Source organism: Phragmites australis, chromosome 21, assembly GCF_958298935.1.
Source record: "Phragmites australis chromosome 21, lpPhrAust1.1, whole genome shotgun sequence".
NCBI classification, from domain to species: domain Eukaryota; kingdom Viridiplantae; phylum Streptophyta; class Magnoliopsida; order Poales; family Poaceae; genus Phragmites; species Phragmites australis.
The window spans coordinates 835,635-855,389 of NC_084941.1; the positions used below are offsets into that span (position 1 = coordinate 835,635).

General features: G+C 45.6%; 1 pseudogene; it reads left to right on the top strand.

Moving 5' to 3' along the window:
* The first annotated feature begins 2,624 nt into the window (after positions 1-2,624).
* Positions 2,625-3,228, top strand: LOC133903991 (uncharacterized; annotated as a pseudogene).
* The last annotated feature ends 16,527 nt before the right edge of the window (positions 3,229-19,755 follow it).

Genomic DNA, 19,755 nt, shown 5'->3' on the forward strand with positions numbered 1-19,755 from the left:
TTAATACAATAAATTGAGATCCAATATGAATATAATTTTTCTTATTTTTATTTTTTAAACAACATTTTGAGTGTACCATTTAAATATTTTGAATATATTGTTTCAACATTTTCATATAAAATATTGAACTAGGTTTTCACAAGAAGTTGAATGCCGGTGTAAGCAAGGATTTGAGAAGCGCGCAGATGGTTTCGCAGTTTAGTCTCAAGATCATGGGAGGACTAGAGGAATACGTAAAACTATCGTAAAGCTTGCATCGAGACGAAGCTAAGTTGTAAAGGCATCGCAGTCGTTAGATGAATGGAAAAAAAATGGACCAAAATAAACTCGCTGGTAGGTAGGAGTGTACTACAACAGAGGGGTATTTTAGGGAAAAAAAACTAGAAAATTTAGGGATAAGTTTCCTAGACCTATAAATACAGAGGTATGGCTATGAGAGAGTTTAAACCACTCAGTTGAGTCTCCTTGTGCCACCCATTTGAGAGCTTAAAGTTAGGGTTTTAGAGTAGAGAAGAATGAGTGTTAACCTATGTAATAGGTAAGAGTTTTGAGAGATAAATCTTTGTAATCCATCTAAAATAGGGCTGCCCTCTTGAATAATGAAGTTTATATTTTTGCATATGCTTGAATTCCCCTCCTTTTAGTTTTCCTATATTGGTCCCTTGTAAGTTTGCAAGTTTTTTGGTTTCCGGTTTTAATTTTCGTTTTAGTTTTTTGGACTGAAATTTCAGCACTTTGTGAGGTCATTCTTTTTATTGCTAGAGGTATAAAATCCGTATACACACGCTTATGTGATGGGTCTTGAATTTTCTTGCCTCTAGATAATCAATTTGGAGAGTTTTGTTGCTCGGTGTTCATCTTTTCTTGCTTGTTTGTAATTTATGATCTTTCGAGTGCTAAGACACATGGATTGATCTTAAATGGAACCTATGGTTCATATACCATCCATGGAGTCGCGTTGCCTCGATTTTCTTCTATTAAAATTTCTCTTTATTTTTGCTTCCGTTTGAGTTTTGAGGTGCATTGGGTAATCCAAATAGGAGAAGGCCGTCGATTTCGCAAGAATTTTGTTGAGACGCCTATTCACCCCCCTCTAGTCATCAATCTCGTTCCTACATGCTTCATCCCAAATATAGGCTATCAAGGAGTCCGATGAGGCGCGATGACTATTGAAGACCACGTCATTGTGAGATAACCAAATGTTCCAAGATGTGAGGAGGATTAGGGAGTTCAAGCCATTGCGCAAATCGTTGGCGACGTGCTGCCTAAGTTCAGTCCACCATTCCAAGAAGGAAATATCCTGGCCAGTCGCTTGAACGCCCAAGACTCGCCACCAAATTTCTCATGCCAAGTTGCAGTGAAGAAGAAGGTGATCAGTGGATTCGGATGCCTGCAAGCAATGTGAGCAATAATCCTCAAGTTGCAACGCATGTCGCTTCCTCCAAGCGACCGTCCAGAGGTGCCCATGGAGCATGAGCCAACCGAAAAACTTCACCTTAGGAGGTGCCCAAGCTTTCTAAACCAGGCTGGCGCCTTTGAACATGATAGATCCCTGGAACACAAGCTGGTAAGCGAAGCGAGCCGAGTACTCTCCAGAAGATGTCCACTTCTATCATACTTGGTCTTGTTCAGAGCTTTAAGAGATACCTTCCAGCAATGGGCAGAGCTACAAGTATTGACAAATTGCTGAAATAGATAGAGGTTCGGTAAGATTGCTAACCCATCTTCGGTTGGACAGAGCAGTGTTGATTGTTCTATTTCTTGCAGATGAAGGGACACATCCAAAGAGTCTGGTGCAAGTGAACGAATAGAACAACCATTGATCCAAGCATCTGTCCAGAATATCGTTGACTCCATGTTACCTACCACAAATTTGGTAGAAGCGTCGAAGAGTGCGATCACTTCTTTCCCAGTGGATAGGGAGATCGGCCCAAGGTCTGGTTTGGTCTCGCCATTGCCACCATAGCCAACGCAAACGAAGAGCCATGCCAGACAACAAGAGGTTCTGAATACTTAGGCCGTCGTAAATTACCAGACAACACACTCGTAGTCAAAGCAATGCGAAACGACCTCCGGATAATTCTCTTTCTTGGGTCTAGAGATAGACCTTTCGGATCTTATACATCTCTTTGATAGCCCATGGAGGGATAGGTATGGAGATTAAGGTGTGCAAATGAGTTGATGATATCACTGATTTTACTAAGTAGAGTGACTCAGTCGTGAAATCAACTTGGCATGCTATATTGGAAGTTTAGCAGCAATATTGGATACATATGAAACACACGAAATCATAAATCAATAAAAACAATAAATTGGTAATACACATTCGAAAAAGTAAGGTTTTAAATCACAGTTTTTACGGCTTCGCGACAAGGTCTAGAAAAAGCCACAACAGGTATGGTTGGGTAACACGAAAGATATCCGTCTACGTGTTTTAGCATTAAAAGGAATATATATTCTTACCTAAAAGTGTCGATCGATAAAAAAATACATTTTGAAAAAAAGAAGAAGATGAGATGTCCTGCTAAATTTCTCATACGTGAGGCCATGACAGATCTTAGGAACCCGCGGGCATCGTGTTGGTGTGCGAGCTGCGGCCGGCCGCCGCTGCTGCTGACAAGAGGATGGCCACGGTGCTCGCGTCCGCCGCGACGATGGTGGCCACCGTCTGCGCTGAGGCCGCGGAGACCGCTGGCGCCAACCGCGGCCGAGTCACATCCGCCGTGAGGAGCGGCTTCGCTCCCTCACCGAGCTGCTCACCCTCACCACCACCGCTGCGACATGATCAACGCAAACCATGAAACCAAGATTACTTGAAACTTTAGATTTTTCATTTGTCTGTTCGTGTTTTGCTGCTTCTTTCAGGCCTGAGGGGAGCTGCGGCACTGAAATTGAGAGCAGCCGACCTCAGGGGAATCGGCGGCGTTGGCAGCGGCAACGCCATGGCCATGAGCATCAGCGCTGGCATCCAGAGAAGGGCACAACCCTCAGGGTCTGCCTGCCTTGCGGTGAGAGTGAGACATGAATCACATACCAGTACTGCATCGTTGCGTGTGCAGATTAACTGCAACTAATGATTGCTTGCATACATGTTTGGATGGTATGCCCGCAGGGAGGGTGCGGGTGAGGACGGTGGCCGTCTTCCCGCAGCGCGGCGGCGCGGTAGCGCTGAGGCTGGGGAAGAAGCGCCTGCACGGCGCGTTCGCGACCTACAAGGACTGTAAGTAACAGGCCGAACAGCTCGTACACACGCACAGTCACACGACACTGCTCCGCTGCTTCTTGCCGGAGACGACGACACCGCTCGTACCGCGCGTGGCACTGCACCGTACCGTAACACCTGAACCGTTTGGCCGGTTGCCCCGGCCGACACCCTTGTCTCTAACGACCCAATCAATCACGCATTGCGACTTGCAAGGGTCCAGTCCCATCAGATTGTCCCGTTGTACTTTTTTACTACTAGCTGCGCTGTTATGATTTGGCCCTAAGCTGCTTGGCTCTACCGCTCTAGTGCTCTACACTGTGGTGATCCTGGAGACCTGACTTGATTGACCGGCGATCCACCGTCTTTTGATGATCCAACTCAGATGAAGTCGCGGCGGTCGGAGACGGCAGCGGCGTCGAGGCGGTGGTGGAGGGGCGCCGGCGTTCCCGGTGGCGGCGAGCACGGCGGAGGGGGAGACGGTGCAGCTGCTGCTGGAGAACCAGACGCAGTGCAAGGTCTGGAAGGCGGTCATCGAGGTGCTGTCCGATCAGAGGCTCAAGCGCGCCAACAACTGACGATTGATTGGCCACCATCGAATCGAGCACAGGATTAATCTTACGGACCGGAGCTTAGTTACCGAGGGCCGACGGTAACAAAAATTTACGGTTACCGTGATAATCGGTCAAAAATTAAAAAAAAAATTGAATAAAATTTATTTGGTAAAATTTAAAACTTGAAAAAAAATTACGATTTTAGCCATTCGGTAACCGGTCGGTTTGGACTGGTTACCGAGCGGTTTTTACGATTTATCGAGCAGTTTTCTCGATTTTTTTGCATTATCGATAACCACTCGGTTTTCTTGGTAACCGCTCGGTTTTCTCGATTTATCGAGCGGTTTTCTCGATTTTCAGTAAAATTCAACAAAAAATCCAAAAAATATCTCAATCTTGTAAAATCAATAACTATTTTATCTGAGCTTCAAATCAAGTGAAACAAATTTTGTTGGTTTCCTTGTGACATGGTCTACATGATAAAAGTATTTATACACATAAAAAAAGTTCAAAATGTTCTGTGAGAAATTGTATTTATTAAACCAAGTTAAATGCATAGTTTACTCTTTGCTAATCCAAAAATCATGAAACTAATTTTGTTAGTCTTCTTACATGATCCTATGTCTTTTAAAATGCATGAGTGTGTAAATGTGTTATGACTAGATTAATTCATAACTGACCCATCACATCTCAAAAATTAGTGAAACCACTTTCATTAACTTATTTATACTATGATTTACGTAGGAAAAATAATAGTAGACATGAAAAACTTAATTACAGTGTTGTTTCTTAACATATTCACTTTATGCTTGTGAACTTTGTAAAAAATATAGAGAAATTAATAAAACTCTAAATAAAGTGAAATAAATTTTAAAGATTCTCTTAAAATACGTTTTACGCAAGAAAAATATGTGTTTGCATGTTACACTTTTCTTTAACATGAGTTAATAACTGAGCTGCACGCTCCAATTTTTTTCATTTTTTTCAAACTTCCTCCCTATAGAATATGATGCAAACGACATTATTTTTGAAAAAAAAATTCACAGAAGGTCTTAGAATTGTGTCTATTTTTTTAAGATTTTTTTTAATTTTTTTTCCAAAATTTTTGAATTTAAATTTGGTTACCGTTCGATTTTTGAAATCGGACCGGATCGAAAAGATCAGTAACCGTGATTTTTGGACGGTTGCCGTCGCATTTGTGAACTGTAATCGAGCACGCATATATGTGTAATGTTCCACATCGTTCTACTGGATGGAGTATATGTGTAATAATAGTTTTCTTATCACCTTATGTCTTAGCTTTTTCTCCGAACGCGGGGATACCCATTTCCGTCATGTCTTGGCTCTGGTAGATGTATCATATATGTGTGATTATCTTTTAAAAAATATATGTGTGATTAATGTAAGATCATAAAATAAAGGTGTTACATTCTAAAATGCTAATCATGTGATTAAGTTTTCATAATTATTATAGCATTATGTTTATGCGTTGTGTGATTATCTTTTAAAAAATATATGTGTGATTAATGTAAGATCATAAAATAAAGGTGTTACATTCTAAAATGCTAATCATGTGATTAAGTTTTCATAATTATTATAGCATTATGTTTATGCGTTGTGTGATTATCTTTTAAAAAATATATGTGTGATTAATGTAAGATCATAAAATAAAGGTGTTACATTCTAAAATACTAATCATGTGATTAAGTTTTCATAATTATTATAGCATTATGTTTATGCGTATTTGTTTGATAACTTGAGTTTAAATATGTTTTAAAAGTACTTAGAGATAGTTTAGAGCTATTTAGAAAAAAATCTAAATACCTTGGAGATAAAAAAAAGGTAGAAAAAGGGAATAGAATCAAATTTTCAGCATAAGATCGCTCTCATGGTTTAACCGAGATTCCTCGCGGTATGACCATCAGGAGGCAACCACGTAGGCATGCCACATGTGCTTCCCACAGTCTGACCAACCCATCCCACGATCTGGCCACCACAGCGCAGAGGCTCCACTTAAGAAAATCGGCTAACTCTCTCACACACTCTCACTCTCACCCACTCCTTCACCCACACTAAGAGAGAGGGAGAGATCACCTCAACATCCACAACGACCGAAGATCGACGGAGGAAACTTCCTCGAGCTCCCCGAAGGCTTCCTCGAGCTCATCCCCTTCATCCTCTTTGTCGGGAGAGTTCCTATGTGAGTTCATCCACCTCAAGCCCCTACACCACCTCAGAGCCTGGTCTCTAAATCGGAGTATCCCTGGAGTGAACTCCTCTAATAGAAAACTTCTCTATGCTAAGGTGAGACGTCTCCTACCATTTTCTCAACGTTCACGAGCTCCAATCGATCCTCATTCCATTTAGATCCAAGGTTAACCCTAGCCTAGGGCTTGTCCATGGGCTATTTCGAGTTTAGCTCGATGAATACTGTCTAAATCATTTTAGAAGCACTCCACAAGTCTCATAGAGCACTTTAGTACTCTTTGTGATCGAAGGTTTCGCCGGAGCCTTCGCCGGCGACTTTGCAAAGTGACGTCGACAGGGTCTTGTGGTCATACCATCACTACGGTCGGTCTAACCGCTGACATACCATTGGTTTGACCATCAGGCACCAAAACCTTCTGCAGGCTGATGGTCAGACTGCCACTTCCACATCGGTCTGACCGCCAGCCATGTAAGACTGTGTGTACTTAGGTTACCTTGTTCGGGGTTTCAAACTTTAGAATCCTAACCATTTAGTGGTCTTTTAAAAATATTTTTGAACCACGACGCTCTATTAATATTTAAGCATGCATCATATGCATATTTTTCCATCGTTTGATTATTTATGCAATGTATTCTTGATTCGTTTAGAGAGTGTTACGCCGACGATCCAAGAGAGTGAAGGCGCTGCCAAGCTATTTAAGTTATGTGAGTGCTGTGAGGGCAGTATCAGGCAACCACCAGAGCAACAAGACAAGCATCTAAGCATACTCAACCTACTACTTTGTATCTCGTATTATATAATTTGATAATTATGCTTTATGTATGTTTGCATGAGTAGTGAGTCTATTATCGGGTTTAGATGGGTAGAAACTATTTTGATTTGCATTACATCTATCTTGAGTTGTTGATAATCTATATCCTTGTAGCTTTAATAACATTATTGATATCTAACTTAAGAGTTATTTGAAATATTTAGCAATACATATGTCCTAGGTAGAAGTCGAGTAATGGTTCAACAACTGTTCGCGAGCTTAGGGCGTACTTGTTGTTTACAAACACAATAATAATGATGTGAGGTGTATGTAAGACCCGCGTTGCCGGGATCTCCTGTGCCTCATGTATCAGTCCCTGGATTACGTAGCTGATACGCACAGTACAACAGTTATAGTATCATAGTCAAACTTCGTACAATACATTAACGTACAGCGTACTTTAAATTACAAACCATATTATCTTTTCCAAACATGGTCTAGCGGCCTTCATGAAAAGCACAGCGGAAAAAGGACCCAAGCCACAAGCAGCGAGGGTGCGAACACGACGCTTGGACTACTCTTCGTCTCCAGTTTCGCCCCCGGCAAAGTCGGTGTTATCTTCTTCATCTGAATGACAGCAAGAGTGAGTACAAAAGGTACTCAGCAAGCCCTATACTACTTTCAAGGGTTTTATAGATGCATAATGAAGTATTTCAAGGATAAGGCTTTACGAAATAGTTTTAGCGTAAAGAAATCTATGTAGGTATTCAGTTGTATCATCAATGATTATCTTTAAAACTGTTTTAATAGTTCAAAAACAGTAACAAGCTTTATCTGGGGGTTTTCGGTCCTGGGATGGGCTATACCTCATTCCGCAGTCCCTTTTATCACAACTGGTGTACCTCTAGTACCACATAGCTTCTGGCGGATCGAGCCAGGAACATTAACATACGGACATCTAGTCCACACACTCACTCATCCAGACACACGCACCCTGAGTCTAGTCAACGCTAGGGATGAAAACGGACGGAAACGGTCGGGAAAACCCTCTAACCATTTTCATTTTCATATTTTCTCAGTCGGACGAAAACGAAAACGGGATAGACGGGAACGGAAACGGTCGGGACATAATCGGATGATCGAAAACGAACTAATCCGATAGGGAAAATGGCGGTATCGGTCGGGATTCGAAAAACACAATGAAAAACACAACGAAATTCGAATGAACACTTTCTAAAATCATCATTTTATTTTTATCACAGTGACTAGAACACTTCCTAATATTTTATTTTCATCAAAATGACAGTCAATATCGCAACATTTTATTTTCATCACAATGACACTTCTTGAGGCTGGACAATGACAAAGCTCACTTGCTCTGGACAAAGCACACAGCAGCACAAAGCACACAGCAGTACAGCACAATTGCACAAAGCTCAGTACAGCACAATTGCACAAAGCTCACTTGCTCAGTTGCTCTGGACTTCTGGAGCGCGGTCACCACGGAGTCGGACGCCACAGAGTCGGACGCCACAGAGGCGGACGCCACGGAGGCAGAGCGATGGCGGGGCGGGCCGGCGACTGGCGGTCGGACGCCGCCGAGCTCCTGGTGGGCGGCAGGCCGGCGGCTGGCGCGGAAGCCACGGAGGCGCAGTGTTGGCGGGGCGGGCCGGCGGCTGGCCAGCGGAAGTCGCCGAGCTCCTGGCGTGCGACGGGCCGGCTGCTGGCGTGGACGCCGTCGAGTGCGGTCGGGCGGAGTTGCAGCGGGTGCTGGCGGGCGCGGGCGGGTGGAGTGGCGGCGGGTGCTGGAGAGCAGCGGGCGCTGGACGGCTGGAACCTGGAGCGCGAGGCCTGGCTGGCAGGCTGGCGGCGGCGCTGGAGGGCACAGAGCGCAGTAGCGTGGGGGTCTGGGGGAGTTGCCGAGTTGGGGAACCGGCGGCTGGCAGCTGGGGCGTGGGGGGCTGGGATTGGGAGCCTGGGAAGGGATGACCGACCGGATGGAAAATGATAGCAGGCCGGCAGACCGTAGATGGGCCTTCGTGGGCTAGGGTTGATGTATTCAGGCCTTATGCCGCGAAGGAAAAATGGGATGAAAACGGTAATATCCCGAATAAAAACGGGAAAATAACAAAATGGACGAAAATATCTCAAACCGTTTTCGGTACCGTTTTCGCAAGAGCTATACCGTTTTCATCCCGTTTCCGAATAAGACCCGAAAATACGAAAACGATCGGGAAAAAACGGGATACGGCACCGGGACGGGACGGGATTTTCCCGTTTCGTTTTCATCCCTAGTCAACGCGATTGCTGCTGTCGCATGTCCATGACCGTGGACACGGCTATTCGAATAGTTTTACACTCTGCAGAGGTTGTACAACTTTACCCACGCGATATGCTCAGCCTCCCACTGTTGCATGCAGGGGAGCGAATCATAGTGAGACCCTCTATAACACCTTTCCTGCTGGGCTTTTCCACGAGACACGCCCAAGTACCAGAGCTGCATGCTTCCGAAGGCCAGCATCCCTTTTTAAGCCTTGGCCGGTACTAGAAACCTCCAAGCATGCGGGACAGGATAGTACTTGCCTGCTCGTTGCTCTCAGCCTCCTGGTATGATGTCCGACCTAGTCCAGTGAAAGGAAAGTCAAGTCCTGCCCATACAGAACGCATGGTTGTACGTAGTGGCTAGGCTAAACGGGCCGCAATGACTCGGTCCTTAAGCGGCCGGGGTGGGCATCTCCCAGCACGAGTATTCCCACAATACCACATGCCCCCAAGAGCATCCCTTCCCACAGAGGACTACTCTACCTGCCCCCGCCAAAACAGTTTTCACTAATTTTTACACACCACCCACCATATCCCACACACTAACAAGGATCTCACATCCATCACGAAATTCATATCCATCAAAGATTCATGGTATATGATTTGTCATTGGATAATGATAATTTATCATCTCCGAGGAGATGCAGTTTAAAAGCGACGCCTCTGAGGAGACGTATTCAATCCTAAGCATGCTAGATATCAAGACGTCTTCCATCGTTAATATAGATAACAATAGGTAATCCTAGGGTGATATGTATTCTGGGTGAAGTTAGTTATGGCATGGCAAATGTTGATAGGATTAACTACTACAAACAATTGCAAAAGCGTAATACATAGCACATGCAGTAGTATTCCCAATTTTAGTTGAGCATGTAGATTATCGGAAAACATAGGTTCAATATGATCAAGGAAAATAGGACTTGCCTTCTCCGGAGTTCTCCTCTTGATTTTGGTCAAAGTCAGGATCCTCTTCAGCCTGAATAATCCCAGCACAGATCTCGCAAAACAAATGTTCTTGTTCCCGCTCTTGCTCATCTGTAATTCACAACTACGATCAACACGGCTAAACTAAAGAAGAACCGATTAATACCAATTGAAAATCCAAACAAGCCCTAACAGACAACACAAGTTGGCCAATGAGTATATCTTGATTTTTAAGGAATTTCGGCGAAGGAAACGCCGAAATCGAAGCCAGAACGGAGAAGTTACGGCTCCTGGAAGATTTAATTCAGGAAAATATGAAAAAGACACTATTCACAGGTGGGGCCCACTGAACAGTGAAAGGGGCCCATATGAACAGTGACCAAGTGGGACCCACTTGGGCTCCATCCAGGCCTGGATGGGCCAGGCTCGGATCTACAGTAATGGGCCCGCACAGTGCGGCCTACAGAGTCATCGGGCCGGCGGCCTATGGCCTCTAGAACCTGGGCCGGCCCAGGAGGCATGACCCATTTGCGGTACACGCCAGCCTGGTCGACTGGCCGGCCGGTGGGCCAAGCGGGGGTGCACGGCAGGGCAGCCCACGGCGCACGCGCGCAGCGTGCGGCGGAGGGGAGGGGGATTTGGCGTCGGCGGCGAGGGCTACGACGGCGTGGCGCGGAGAAGCTCGTCGGCGACGAGTTTTCGCTAGGGTTTCGCCGCGAGAGCTAGACGCCGGGGCACTACGCGGCACGACGAACTCGACTGACAGCACGGCGACGACGGTGAGAGGCGGCGGTTGTGTTAGATCAGCGCCGGAGGGGGGGGGGAAGCGGCGGCGCGGCAAAATTCAGCAGCACCTCCCCTGCACGGGGAGGCGTTCTTCCTGTAAGAAAACGGGGCTCACGGTCCCGAAGAACTCGGCACGATGGCCGGTGAACACACATACGACACAGGCACGTGCTGGCGGCGACCAGACGCGGTGGCCGAACCACAAACGCGTCGGCGTGCGGCTATCAGCCAAATTGGCGCATGGGGTGGCTTACTTAGCTAGCCTAGGGACTCTAGGGAGGCTAGGGGGCTCACCAGTGAGGTCGGACGGTGGCAAGCGGCGGCTGTGGTCGGCGGTGGGGACGACGAACGACGGCGGCTCGGGCTTCGCGCGAAGGCAGCTCCTGTCGAGCTTTTCGGGCCAACGGACGGTGGCACGCGGGCAGTGTCGGCTTAAGGTCCTCCTCGGCAGCTCGTCGGCGGTGGCGTATGGTCGACAGCGAGCAGTGGCGAGGCGAGAAATGGGGCGGCGGTGGCGGAAGTAGTGAAATGGGTAAGGAGGGAGTGCCGGCCTGCTATTTATAGCTGGGAGGGGAGGCGGCACTAAGGCGAGGGAGAGGGACACGCGAGCGGGCGCGGGTGTCCACCGCGGGTCGACGGAGGCGAGGTGGAGCGCAGCGAGGCGTGCGACGCGGCGGCGGTGGCCTGTGGCTGGCCGACGCGCGGCAGGTTACCGCAAGCACGCGTACTGCGGCGCCAGCGCAGTGGCCGGGGCAGGGGCAGAGAGAAGGGTGAGGCATGGGCTCGGGGCGGAGCTGTCCCGCGAAGAGCGGCGGCCGGCGACGTGGCCTGCAGCGCTGGCGGGGAGAGAAGGGAGGGGGAGAGGGAAGAGGGGTGTGGCGCGGGTGGATGAGCGACACGTGGCATCGGTGGATGGCCCGGAGCGAATGTGCGCGCGGGCGCGCCCGGCGCGCTGGCGTGCGGCCGAGTGGGCCGGGAAGGCGATGGCGGCCCACGCGGGGAAGGAAGCGGCCGAACGGGCCGGCAGCTAGCCCGTGCTAAAAAGAAGAAGAAAGAAGACCAGTTGGGCCGGATAAAAAGAGAGGGGAAAAAAGGAAACCGGCCCAGTGAGAATTTGGAGGAGAAAAAGAAAGAGAGAAAAAAAAGAGAAAGAGAATCAAACATATCTTTGGAATAATTCAAATTGGAAATTTGATTTTGGAACTTGACTTTGGATTAAGATCAACTTCAATTATTTATTTGGAGTTGATTTAATCTGGATCTCTTATTTAAAGGGAATTTGAATCTGAAATTGATTTTTTTGAGCTGACCAGAATCTAAGAGTAGGTTTGAGTTGAGAGACATTCACTTCAAACCTCCACACAAAGAATCATAAAATCCAATAATGCATGACAGTCAACCTAATGCAGTGATCCTTGCTAGAATTTGCACTGGTAAACTTTGGAACAACTAGTCAACTCCATACCTCCAACATGTGTGAAGGTGTATGTACTGGCATACATACACATCCCTGTACATGTACTAGCTTACTTAATTATCCTCAAAAAGTTTTAATTTGGAGCTAATTATGTAATTATACAATATGCTAAACACAGGGTGTTACATTGTATGAGATGTGAGCGGTGCTAGAGGTAAGTCGGGAGAGAAACCCTGGATCCCATAGACCACGTGCATCGTTTAACCACCGTCCATCGGTGCTGTTGGCTTTAGCACTTTTCGTACAATCACATATTCGGATAATAGACGAATGAGCTGAGTATCATACGTTGTCCTGACGCTTGCCTTGTAGCCCTATGATGCGTAAGAAAAATAAAGGAGAAGTAAGGTAGCGAGGAGCTGGAGGTGTTCGGGACACGCTCACGGTAACCTCGGTGCTATAGGGGCATGTGCAAGTAGATAGTTCCGGGTATGAGAAATGTTGTCTCGGGGGCCAAGAGGATGGACCCACGTCGTGTGGATAAAGTTGTACCCCCTTGCAGGGTATAAACTCATTTCGAATATGTCATATGGATAAAGTTGTACCCACTTGCAGGGTATAAACTCAATTCGAATTGCCATACTCTCGATCATGAGTATGTTTTTGTTCATCTGCATCGGCCGTAGAGTCACGGATGTGGGATGGTGTGGTATGTCATGCTGGGTTATGGTTGAGATAATTCTATTTACAGATACGCTTATTATGGTTTCAATTACATATGTTCTTGTGGTGATTGTGGGATAGAATGGTACCTATGGTTAAGTATACATGCTCACATGTGTATGTCAAGTTGCATTTCGCTTATAAAATTTACTTAACCATGTAGCTGATTCCTTGCTAATACCTCAATGCATTCTCCTTGGAGTTAGGTTATTTATATGTACCAATTATGGATTCAGTCTTACGAGTACATCTGTACTCACACTGCTCTTTCAGGTTCTACCGGTGATGAGGAGCTCGTGTTTGGCTACTTCACGCTCGTCGATGATGGTGGCAGGAATGAGTAGTGCAAACTACTCATGGGGTGAGGGTTTTGGGTGGAGCTTAAGGGCATATGGCTTCACCTAGCTTTTGTCGGTTCATAGATGTTAATCTCCTACTACGTAGTTTCTAGTTTTAGTTAGGAGGTGATATGTTCTTTATCCTCATAGCTTTATTTATTGTAAATTATTATAAATGATTGAATGTTTAAGAACATGTAATATAATTTAATTACTCCCCCTTTCTTAAGCTTTGTTGTCATGCTATATGTTGGAAATACATGTGTTCCACACGTGGTAAGACTACTAGGATGATATTCAGGTTAATCATCGTGGTTGTGATTAAGCAAATAATTATCTTGATGATTAATTGGAATACTATTTGGTCGGTTCCTCACAAAATCTACAAGTAAAAATAACAGAACTCTTTTCGCACGCAAGCTCTAGCTGCGAGGCAACTTGAAAAGACGCATTTTAGGTCTTGCGGCCATTTAGGGATCCATGAAACGACAAGCTTCTGGAGTCATCAATCTAAAGGAAGGGGATACGAACATGAAGTTCTTTCACCTGAAGATCAATAGCGGAAAGAGGAAGAATATAATTTTGAGGTTGCAAAACTCCTCGGGATGGGCGATCGATCATGAAGATTTAGACGCGGTCCAGCACCACTTCCATACCGTCATGTCAAGGCCTCCTCCAAGGTCTTTGGAGCTAAACTCCGACTCCCTGGGCATGGAAAGGCATGACTTGAGTTCCTTGGCCGGACCAATCACAAATAATAAAATCGATGGTGCAATTTGTCGTATCTCCCTAGACTAGGCCCTTGGGTCGGATGGCTTCACTGGTCTTTTCTTTTAGAAATGCTAGCATGTCATCAAAGGGAATGTGACCTGAGCCATCCATGGCTTCCTCTTGGACGGTTGCAGCAGTGGCTTTCACCTTCTCAACTCTACAAACATTGTGCATATTCCGAAAAAGGGCAGTGCGGAAAAGATCACATACTACAAGCCCATCAGTCTGATCCACTCAATGGCTAAGATTATTTCTAAAATCCTTGTGCTCCATCTGGATCCTCTTATGCACTCCATTGTGTTTGCCTGCAAGAGTGCTTTTATTAAATGAATACCCATTCATGACAATTACATGTCTGTTAGGAACATAGCCAAACAACTTCATCATTCCAAAACGTCGACCCTTCTCTTCAAGCTTAACATTGCCAAAGCCTTTGAATCCGTTCGTTGGGAGTATCTCCTGGGCCTCCTCTCTCACCTTGGCTTTCCATGCCAATGGTACAATTGGATCTCTTCTACTCTTTCCACTTCATCCTCCAGGGTCTTTCTTAATGGAGTCCCTAATCCTCCAATCAGATATGGGCGGGGCCTTAAGCAAGGCGATCCTCTTTCCCCACTATTGTTTGTCATTGCTATCAACTTGTTGTAGCGAATCCTTACACAGGCTGTAGAGCAGGGCCAATTGACGCCTTTGCGAGGACAACAACCAGAGTTGTAGATCTCCATGTATGTTGATGATGCGGTTGTCTTCATATCTCCAACTGCTAGAGATGTCTCCACTCTAGCCTCTATCCTTAATTCCTTTGGGGGAAACAATAGGTATACAAATAAATTTTGCCAAAACATTAGTCACAACGATCAAATGTTCTGAGATTAGCATGGACGAAGTCCTCGCCAACCTCTCAGTCCTTCGTGTTGGCTTCCCGATCAATACATTGGCCTCCCTCTATCCACTAAGTGCCTTGAAAGAGTCAACCTTTAGCCGTTGGTGGATAGAACTACTAGTAAAATGGCCTCTTGGCAGGGGAGGCTCATCAACCATGAGCTGAGGCATTTCCTCTGGCCGGGCTGTCAGCGGATAACAGGGGGAAGCTATAGGTCAACTGGGACCGTGTATGCTGTCCAAAAGACAAGGGCGGTCTCAGTGTTCTCCAACTAGATGCCTTTGCCCGGGTGCTACGCCAGTAGTGGCTTTGGCAAGAGTGGAAGTCTCCACATAAGCTCTAGGTGGGCTCTGACATTCCCTGTGACAGAACTAACAGGCTGCTCTTTTGCAACTGGCATGGAGATTGTGATCGGTAATTACACTTCCATCTCCTTATGGAGCTCGGCTTGGGTTAGAGGGTTGAGGCCTAGGGACTTCTCCTCACTCATCTTCAATGCATGCAGGGCTAAGCGTAAGAGCCTATGTGAAACTCTACACTACAATTGTTGGATCCAAGATGTCGACTTCACCCAAATGACGTCCCCCAACATATTCATCAGACTATCTCCCTGTGGAATGCAACTCGAGAGGTTTCCTTGCGGCCATAGACTTTAGATGATATCTTTTGGAGGATGACTGTGTCCATGGAGTACTCCACATCCTCGGCGTACAGAATGCAATTATGGGGATGCACTGACTATGACTACACCACCATCTTTTAGAAAACATGGGCGCCACCAAAATGTAAGTTCTTCGCTTGGCTTGCGGTCCAAAATAGGCTCTGGACAGCGGACCACCTGGCAAAGTGAGGATGGATTTCACATCCACTTTGTAGCCTTTGTCAGATTCCCGGAGACCTCTCTTCACCTTTTTGTGGACTATTGGTACACCCATCGTATCTAGTGCTATATTGCGACTTGGCTAGGCCAATATGCAATTCACCCAACTCAGTGGTTGCCATCGGACACCGTGCATCAATGGTGGTCGGCTATGGCTAATGCACGTAACACCCTGCGGAAAGGGTTCAAATCTCTTCTTCTATTTGTTTCCAAGGAGATTTGGAAGGAATGCAATCGGCAGATTTTTTGGCACAAGGAAATGGCCGTGGCTCAGGCCATCCACCTCATCAAGGATGAGGCCTCTCTTTGGGCTATTGCAGGAGCGCGCCACCTTAGGCGCCTGTTATCAAGAGAATACACTTACATTTTGGGTTGGGGCACCTCCCGGTTTCCCCAATTCATGCTTTGTACCGAACTTTCTAAAACTTTTGCCCGTTGGGCCTCTTCTTATTAATATAATGGGCAACTCTACTGCTGGTTCATTAAAAAAAAATAGAAGACAAAGAATTGAAGAGATATACCTATTTTTATGGTTTGCCTTTCTTCCAGACCTAATCAAGGCCCTCATTTGCACAAAAAAAGAACTTAAACATTTGAAGGAAAAATAACCCGAGTAGGAAGAACTTCCAGGGTGATAATAATAAGCACGAGTTCTTGAAAAAAATAAAGGAATGGAAGAGAGAAATCGAATATGCTATTTTGGGCTAGACACACAATGTTAGTTTACTCGCTACACGACATACATATATTTTGGGCCTCAGTGAACAGCTACCAGGCCAGATTTTCACCCTTTTTTACTTCGGCATAGGTCACTTTTGAGAATGGTGTGGAGAACGAGCATACAACGAGAATGAGTTGCACAAAAGAGAAGGGGTTGCACTATACTTGCCATGTGTCGACATCCTATTTGGTAGGGATGGGCGAGTGGAAAATAGGTTTGGATTTCAAACTTCAAATGTGTTTTTCTCTCATGTTGTTTAGAATTAATACAATAAAATGAGATCCAATATGAATATATTTATCTTATTTTTAATTTTTAAACAACATTTTGATTGTACCATTTTTATATTTCAAATATATTGTTTCAACATTTTCATATAAAATGTTGAACTAGGTTTTCACAAGAAGTTGATTTTTTTTTTTGAAATGTTGAATGCATATGAAGGCACAAAATGAAAGATTGGTCGTCGATTTGAAAAATGTCGAACAACTTCTCAAAATTTGTTGAATCCGATTTCACAAAATACTAAATCAAACTTTTAAGGGTTAATTAGATATGTGCCATTATAAATTTACTGTAATAAAAATAACCACTACAAAAGCCAAAACTAGGTCAGCGCCATTATAATTTTGACTTATTTGAAACATGCCATTATGTAAAAATTTAGATAAAATTGCCCTCATCTTCTACATCTCACCCATCTCCCCTGCTCCTTCTCTATCTGGTGAGATGGAGCGGCCAACGAGCTCCTCCAAGGTCCACGTGCTTGCGCACTAGAGAGGGGGGAGGGGGAGAGAGGTGCAGAGGGGTCACCGAAGGAGGAGATCAAGTAGCCGGCGAGCTCCTCCGAGGGCCACCAGAGCTGGCTCGACATTGTCTGAGCGTCATCATGTCGTCGTGCTCCAATGCGCAAGTGGGAGGACACTGAGCATCTTATATCCTCCCCATCCTCAGCTCCTTGCTCTCCCTCCCACTCCATTCCCCTCCTCTGCGTAGAGCGCCGCCACCATGCACCACCCCACGCACTGGTAGAATTGAGCAAAGTAGTGCACCACCGAGCTGATTCCGCCATGCCACCACAGCTCTGCCTAGCCCGAGCTACGTGAAGTTGAGGGGAGGTCTCACGACGCTTCTCCGACCAAATCCCGTCGTCTTCCCTACGAATCAAGCTCGGTGATGGTCGTCTTCCCCGGCTCCGGCATCTCCTCCACCACCTCACCGTCGAGCTGCTGCGTCAAAGCATTCCTATCCATACTGAACCCACGATGAGCTTCGACGTACTCATGAATCCTTGCATGCACGCTTGTTGGCCCTCAACCCATCTTAGACGTGCTCATCCTCGCGCGCCGAGCTCCGTCGCGTTAAGCCGCTTGTCGCCGGCCAGGCTCCGGTCAGGCCCACCAACCAAGATTCTTTTAGGCGGGTTCCCGTTTGTGCGTTGGTACTCTTGCTGCCCTCCACTGGCCACCTCGTTGCCGGGTGCCCTGTCGCCTCCGCTGCCACCGCCGCCGCGTTGCTCGTGGATGACGAGGGGGAGAGATTGGTGCAGAGGGGCTGGAGAAGGAAGACAGGGGTATTTTGTCCACTACATATAAACTTAAGAGCCTCAACATTTCTCCTGCAGCTAGAACAAGATATGATAAGAACAAGATCTCGAAAAATTTGCAACACGAATAAAAGAACATTGCTATATTGCTAATTTATTGTATTTTGTGTGCATATCTCTCCTCATGAAGATTGAAGAATTTTGGGACTACCGTCACGTGTTATCCATTGGTTTGATGCGATCATATGGCCAATCTATCTTTTATTCTTTCTTCTTAATGTGTCTTATATTTTTTCCTACTATGTTTATATATGACATTAATTTGAACTAGCCATATATATATGACATTGCTTTGGCCTAGTCGCGCGTAGTTTGTTAAGCCCCAACCGCCCTAACATTTTGTTCTGCATCTGCCCCTGCTTAAGGCTTAAAAGAGATGCATTTAAGCTTCTAATAAAGTTAGGTTTCAAAATTGCCTTTTGTTTTGACCTGTTGGTATAAATGTAGCATAACGGAGCTATCGCTAGCTACGAGCTAAGACAAATAGCAAAGCAATTTGGAGTTATTACGCTTGTAGCTAGTATAGAGACAAATTGGACCATTGTTTCACGTTTAGGGTATAAAACAACTATAACGTAGTGCACATGAGCCGTAACCCATGTTAGTGGGTCATCTGGGTTGACGGGTGCCCAAGTTACACACCAGCCAACAGATGTATAGGCAGTCCCGGATACAAGATTTATTTCTGAACTCATGGCCCACTTGTTAATCACAGGTCATGGAATATACCAAATGGATACGCGTGTGGGATGATGGCATGCCTAGAGTCCACTAAACAAAGGTTTGAAATCGGGGGAAGAATTTTGAAAGAAACTTGAACTAACAAAGGCCCACCTCCCTTATCCGCCTGCCTGAATTTTTTATTCTGAAACTAACCTCACACCTTCTGGAACAAGAAATTAGCTAAGTGCACTAGTTCTTAGGGTTTACAAACATGTAGTTTTCGCGCCATAAGTAAGTCTATTTGTAGCATCAATTATGCATAGAGAGTTGAGATGATGTGGACTTTCAAACTCAAGTCAAACCTCATTGCAGTGTACTCAAGCAAATCTCAATGTACTTAGAAAGGCTAAAACAGGTACATGTTGCATTTTCTTGATGAAAAATAGCGAAATTGTACTCTCTTGCTAGTTGACCTAGGAAATTTCAATTACAACATCCAACTTTTCGACGAACATTTGGAAAAATAGAATTATAATGTTACATGATGTCACTTAAAAGACGACACTACGAGATAATTACGAGGGTAGTTTCATAAAATATTGATGTGAAAATTAGTTCTGCGCCATTGGTTCAAGTACATTTTCAGTCTATTCCATTGCTTTTTGCGTCATTAGCTCATGCCTCTGGACTCGAAAATTAGTTCGGTTGATGCTAAAAATATGTGATACTTGCATGAAGACAGCGTAAAATCTCTTAAACTTGTATGTGAACTTGTAAAAGGTTCACTTGACCTGAAATTTGAAGCCTTTCCCGGCTTCCCGCCCGACGGCTTGGAAAATTCCCAGGGGCAAAACCGGAAGAGCAACAAATAGAAAAAGGAGGCAGTAACCGTCTCAGCAGTGACGCCTCTCGAACCTTCCGCTTCCTTCCAGAAACTTCCATCCCGCTCCGTTGGCGCACGACGCTTTCTTCTCCTCTTCCTTCACCCCCCGAGCCGTCGCGGAG